Source organism: Nicotiana tabacum, chromosome 9 (assembly GCF_000715075.1).
Source record: "Nicotiana tabacum cultivar K326 chromosome 9, ASM71507v2, whole genome shotgun sequence".
Lineage (NCBI taxonomy): Eukaryota > Viridiplantae > Streptophyta > Magnoliopsida > Solanales > Solanaceae > Nicotiana > Nicotiana tabacum.
Window position 1 is genome coordinate 99,868,746 of NC_134088.1, and position 6,940 is coordinate 99,875,685.

Genomic DNA, 6,940 nt, shown 5'->3' on the forward strand with positions numbered 1-6,940 from the left:
GTTGCATAAGATGCTAATAAGAGATTTTTACCCTCATTCGAGGACGAATGATCCTAAGTGGGGGATAATGTAAGGCCCCGTAAAATTTTGCAAAATAAAGTAATATTTTGTGGTGCCGAATTGGTCTTACGTGTTATGTATTATAGAAATTCTTCGAACTTTTTGGGTTGAATAATGCACTGGAAAGTAAAGGAAAATGTTTGGCGGAAAAACATGTTTATGCGGTCCATTATGCGACCGCAGACCTTATTTCGGGGCTCCATTTTTGGGTTTTTAAAACTAGACCCTACTTCATTAAATACTCTCTTTGGGCTATTTTTGAGCTATAATTTGACATTTTAAAGTGTGAGAGAGTGCCCTAGAGTGAGAAGGTGTTCTTCAATAATTGTTCTTCAATTCAAGCTCAAGTTTTGGAAGATTAAGAAAGGAAACTCACTAGGTCTTCATCCCAAAGGTAAGATTCTACACCCTAACCCTCAATATCGAATTTTGTCTAGAAATGGGTAATTAGCAAGATAATATTTGGGCACGAGAGTTGTTTATTTTACATGTATGTATTATCAAAGGGTGTAGGAAGATTGTTGAGCTAAAAATGGTAAAGATTGGGTTGTGGGATGATGGAATCCTCCATAAAAGGACCTTGAAACCTTAATGCACACCTAGTGTTTGATAAAATGCTCAAATGAGCTAAAACCATTATCATCGTCCTAATTTTGGTTCAACTTGTTATATTTCAAAAATTGATTGAAGTTGCTAAGAATTCTGGAATATTTAGAGTGTAAGGAAGCTCAAGTGAGGTATGTTGGGTAAACTCTTCTTTATAAATTGGAATTCCCATTATCCTTGCAAGTTCCAATATGTTGATTACAAATCGAGTATTCCGATAAGTTTTGTGATAAAGATATATGTTCAATTCGTATTTCAAATGCTCTTATCATATTGCATTATAAATTGAGGATGTGTTCCAAACTATGGATTGTGTATCCACATGTTATAATTTCAAGTCGTGATTTATGTGAAGGTTATTATGCCAAGATGTGTAGAGATTGTGATTATGATACACCTCCACCCGCTTACATTGGGGTGAGGCGGTACGACCGTTTTGTGTATAGTATTGGTATTGTTGTGGAACCACCACCCACATACATACAGTGAGGTGAGGCGGCATGACCGCTTTGTATATGGATTATGGAATTGTGGGACTGCACCTCTACCCGCTTACATTGGGGTGAGGCGGTACAACCTCTTTATGTATAGTATTGGTATTGTTATGACACTACCACGCACACATATATATTGGGGTGAGTCGACATAGCCGCTTTGTGTTGGTATTGGTATCGTTGATGCATTTCCACCCGCATACATTGGGGTGAGGCGGCATAGCCGCTTTGTCTAGGTTTTTGGTATTGTGGTTATACATCCACCAGCATACATTGGGGTGAGGCGGCAGAGCCGCTTGAGTAGAGTTGTGGTATTTTACTTATACCTCCACCTGCATACATCGGGTGAGGCGACGGGGCCGCTTTATGTGAAGATGGTTACAAAGGATCTCATCTTAAATCCTATAAATGTTATTGATAGCTTTTAATAAGCTTGTTCTGGTTTAAACGGTTAGCTATGTCATTTTATTGTCGCCCTGATTCATCATATTCATATTGTATTTCTAAATTCTTAAAATGGTGTTTGGTTTTCATACTAGTACTATTCAACAATACTAACGTCCCTTTTGCCGGGGGCATTGCATATTTAAATGGATGCAGGTGGTTCCACAACAGGAGTTATTGATCAGTGATAGAAGTACACCTTCTTCCCAGCTTACATGGTGAGCCCCACTTCATTCCGGGGTCATGTATCTTTTGTTTTTTATGTATTCTGTTTGACGTATAGCTGGGGCCATGTTGCCGGCATTATCATTGTACTCTTATTTATCTATAGAGGCTCCATAGACATAGTGTGGGTTGTGCATTGGTGCTGGTAAATACAAACTATGTTATGTTGTGGTTATATTACTTGTCCCATTTAAGACTTTAAAAATGGTGAAAGCTATTGGTAATGAATTGGTATTGTAGACATGATCACGCTTTTGCCTAATTAAGGAAAATATGTATTATCATCATTTGTGGATGAGTTTGGGTAGAAGAAAATCTAACAAGCTTGATCGGTCGGGTTCACTCGGTTGAGCGTCGATCGCACTCCTCGGTTTTTGGGCGTGACATTTAGGACCCTGGAAATGAACTTGTCCTCGAATTGCACTGTGATGTGCAACGCCTTGTTGTGACTTAGTCCTTCTGGTGGTAACTCATCTTCATGGAAAGTGATTTTATGGCTCTCTAATACTCGTCTGACCATGTTATCCATATCTCCACTAGTGATGTCAGCGGGTACATAAGCTTCACTTAACACCTTCATCAATGCATTCTTGTGCGCTTCTAAGTTTTGCAACAATGATAAAATGGATATCTGAGCAGGAATCTTGTTCAGGTGGTCAACAACAGAGTATTACCTCGCTTGTACCTTCCTCCAAAGAGCGTCAGTGCCAGTCTCAAAAATAGGCGGCTTAGGTGCAGCTTCCTTGCTTGTTCCTCCCAGATTCTCAGGTGTGTAAACTCTGCCAGTTCTAGTCATACATTGCGCGACACATGTTTCTTCAATTTTGGCTTTTCCCTTTCTTCTTGCTTCTGCTACATAATCCCACGGGACGACATCAGACTCGTAAGATGGTGTGGGAGCTACTATTACAATGAAGGGTGTAGCTACCTTAACTTCAAATGGAACCTGGGTTTGTACCACAATTGGCATGAGGGTGACCGGATATGTTTAAGGAGCGTCTCCCTCTTGAATGAGTCTAATAGACCCTTCCTGATCTCACTATTCATCAGAATCTATCACGTTCACTCCCTCACCTCTGTGATTCAGGAGAGGGTTGATGTGAACGTTCGGTGCAACTTCCTTTTCTTGTATAACCTAGTGTCGATTAGCATCTGATTCTTATCTTTTGACGTGTGACATTCCTCAATGGTATGACCTTTCATGCCTGAATGATAAGGACATGTTTTGTTAGGGTTGATTCACTGGGAAGAAGTTTCCACAACAACAATAGGAATAGGGGTGATATGACCAGCGGTCTTCATTCTTTCATACAGTTGGACTATGGGTTCAACAATTGGGGTGTATTGTCTAGGAGGTAAGCGGTCAAAATTTGGACGTGGCTTTGGGTAGCTTTGGCAGGCGGGTGGAGGTGAATGGTAATATGCAGGTTGAGTGTTGTAGGTATGGTAGGTATTGGAAGGGTATTGGTATTTTGGGGGTGAGGGTTGATAAGTAGATTAAGGTGTTTGGTATATGAGGGGAGACTTAGGGCCCTGGGCTACCATCACGACACCCACTTATTTCTTCTTTGAAATACCTCCTGATTGCAAAGCTTTATTCGTGGCCTGCAGCACCTTGAAATTAGTTACAATCCCACTCTTGATTCCTTTTTCTATTCTTTCCCCTAAGTTTATGATGTATGAGAACTTGTAATTTTTTATGACCATCTAGCATTCATAATATTGTGGATCTTGTGCTCTAGCAAAAAACTTGTTCATTTGCTCTTCTTTAAGTCCTGGCCTAACCTTTGCGGCCTCTGATCTCCAATGAGTAGCATACTCGCGAAAGGTTTCTATCGGCTTCTTCTTGAGGTTTTGAATATTGAAAACGACTGGCGTATTTTCTGTGTTGAACCTAAATTTGTCCATGAAATATGATGCCGTACTTACCCGATTAGCCCACTTCTTTGGGTTTTGATTGATATACCAATACAAATCATCTCCTGTAAGGCTTCACATGAACAGTTTCATGCGATTTTTTTCATTCTTACCCACTCCTATAAGCTTGTCGCAATATGTTCTTAGATGCACCTTCGGATCACCAGTGCCATCGAATATTTCGAACTTTGGAGGTTTGTAACCCTCTAGCAGTTCCACATCTGGCTGAATATACAGATCTTCGTAGTTCAGACCTTCAACGCCTTCCCACCTTTAACACTCTGGACCCTGCCTATGAGTTTCTTGAGTTCCTCCGCCATGTTTCTAATGAGGAGGTCCTTCTCAGTCGATTCGGGTATGTATATGGTTTATTGTAGGGTATGGGTAAGGTTTATACATTATCAGATTGCTTTGATGGGTCCCTAGAACTTGGGTATGTGGGTGATCGTTGGTCAAGTTTTAGAGATCGGAAGTAGGTTGTGGTGCATTTTGGGGAGTGTGATATATGTAGTGGTTTGCAGGTATTGAGTTGGATGATGGTAATGTTGTTAAGGGGTTTACACTGGTGGTGGGTTAAGGTTCTGGGGAGGTACGGGATTATGATACTGGTGTGGTGCAGGAGGATTTAGAGCCATGAGTGGTGGGTTCTGGTTTTATGTGTTTTGTGGTGGTGTTTGGTTTTGGGTAGTCGGGTTTTGTTGGTTGATGTCGGGAACATTAAGATTAAGGTAAAGATTTGCCAGATTTCGGACCTGCTCAAGCTCGCCCTGTAGTTCCCAGATTTTCAGCTTCAAACATAAGACCAACTCGTTTTGCCCCGGAATACTTCTACCATCTGAAGTTTCAACATTTTCTGATACAACAACATTGTCTTTCCGGATACCACTTAAATCATCCATATTCCCTTTGCCCTTGCTTTTGCTTTTCGAGTCGCTAGGTGGAGGACCTCTGGAACTAGTGTGGTATGATGATGATGCAAGTATGCACGAACCAACCATAGGGAATGAGAGTAATCAGAAAGAAAGAAAAAGCAAAAGGTAACCAAGGTAGTAAGGAGGAATAAAAGAGTGTTCGTAATATTTAAACATGTTTCACAAAGTCATGCAACAATTCGCGTCCTAATTTGGGGACCTCATTGTGCCTGAAGTAGGCCTAAGCGATACATAGACTTGGAGAAAATTGGTGCCAATGTTTACTTTATTTCATTAATGTGAAAGTAAGCCAAAACAATCTTTTACTAAATCGACGGTAATATAATAAAGTTACTAATGGAATTTAGCCTTATTACATCGAAATCTAATATATGCTACAAAGCAGTAAATAACATCATCTTCTAATATTTTGACCCAATCAATCATGTTTCCCAGATCGTGCATATCTAGAAATAAGTAAGCTTTTTCCAGCTTCCCTCCTTCATCGCCGCCCATGCCTTGACAATCTGAAATTCTCTTTCTCATCTTCCCTTCTAGCTCTATCAGTACCTGTTCCAGGTATTCCAATCTTTTCATTGATTTAGTGGCAATCTCCTACAATTCACTTATCGCCTCCATGTTCACTTTGTGTTTCTCTAGATGTTTAGCTTCGGACTCGAACACCCTTTTGCGTAGCCTCTTATACTTCACATGTGCCTCAACCACTTCTTCTATGATCCTATCCTTTAGATTGACCCCTGGTTTGATGTCCCCAGCTACGACGACTTCCTGCCATGATAGATAGTAGTACATATGACCGGCATGATACCTGTCTGGCTCAATAGTTTCTCCTTCCACAATGATCTTTTAGTTCTACATGTGTTGCACTTCGAACTTGAATGGGATGACATCTCCCTTGAAATCTGTCGTGTACTAGACCATGTTGGAAATACGGGGTATGACTTGTTTTCTTCTAGCTTCTCTCATTACCCTTATAGGAGCGTAAGGGTAGATGCCTCGCAGCGCGATCAGTACCAAATGAGTAGTTCCTTTTGATCTGATGATGAACTCACTACTAGAAAACCATTCAAACATCTAATGCACTTGCTCGTATGTCATATTGCTGAAGAAACGCACCCAACATACATCATTTCTAGGTTTTGCAAACCTGTCTGGGATAAATGTCATTTTCTTTGGGTGATGGTTGGCTATGTAGTCATTTAGTGGCCTTCGCAGAAGCTGTTGACGATACTCACCCCTCTGAAAGTGTTCCGGCAAACAGACTTGTACAAATTGATTGCAACCCTCAAAGTGTCCAAACCTACACTTGCACCGATCTAGAGCACAGTACATCTCAGCTAAGATCATTAGAATGATAGTATAAGTTTGCCATTTGATACCATCTATTAAGGTCCTGGCAACCATGGATAAGCGAGTATGAATTCTTCTTTTCTCATCGGAAAGATCAATAACCCCAAGAAGTAGACAATGAAAACATAAGCCTGGCGATGCACCCATCCCAAAGAAGTAATGGCTAGTTCATCATGATGAAGACGATATGACTTGCTATGCCTATAACTCTCGTAAAGAAACTCAAAAGGGATGTATGATTTCTTTAGACAGAGCAGTTCATCATTCTTCTTAAAACCCAAAATTTTTAGAAAACTGTGGAAAGTGTGATTCTCTTGTACTAGCAGTCCCGGACTATCCCTTGGTAACTTGGCGAACCCCCTATTTCTTCTAGGAGAGGAGTCGTTTCTATATTGCCAAATCGGAAAATAGCTCGTTTCTTATCCCAGAATATGGTAGCGGCCTCGATCAATTCCCTATTTGGTTTAATGTTTAGCAAAAATGGCAGGTCACCAAGTACTCTCCTAACATGATTCTTGTCACAAGACATAAGGTCTTTTCACTAGTCAAGTGGCAAAGGCGGGATGTTATGAACCATACCAAACCTAGGGATTTCGTGCTTCATTTCAGCAAACAAATAAGGTTAATCATTTTCCCCCTCTAGATTCACCTACTTACGCAATAATGATCAACATATTGGCATATTTTCTCCAAGTAATGCACATAACATGATAGTGTCCTTTGGGATTATGGAAATCCCATCGGACTTTGGACAAGATTTATCTAAGCGGGTTGTTAAGTCAATAACGCTTCAACTCGTACTAGGTTTAGGATGATGCATGTACATTTAAAATTGGAGTGGGGTTTCTAAAAGGGTCTAGACTAGTACTCCCAAGTGGACAACTTGAGAGGGAAAGGCACGAGACCGTCGGC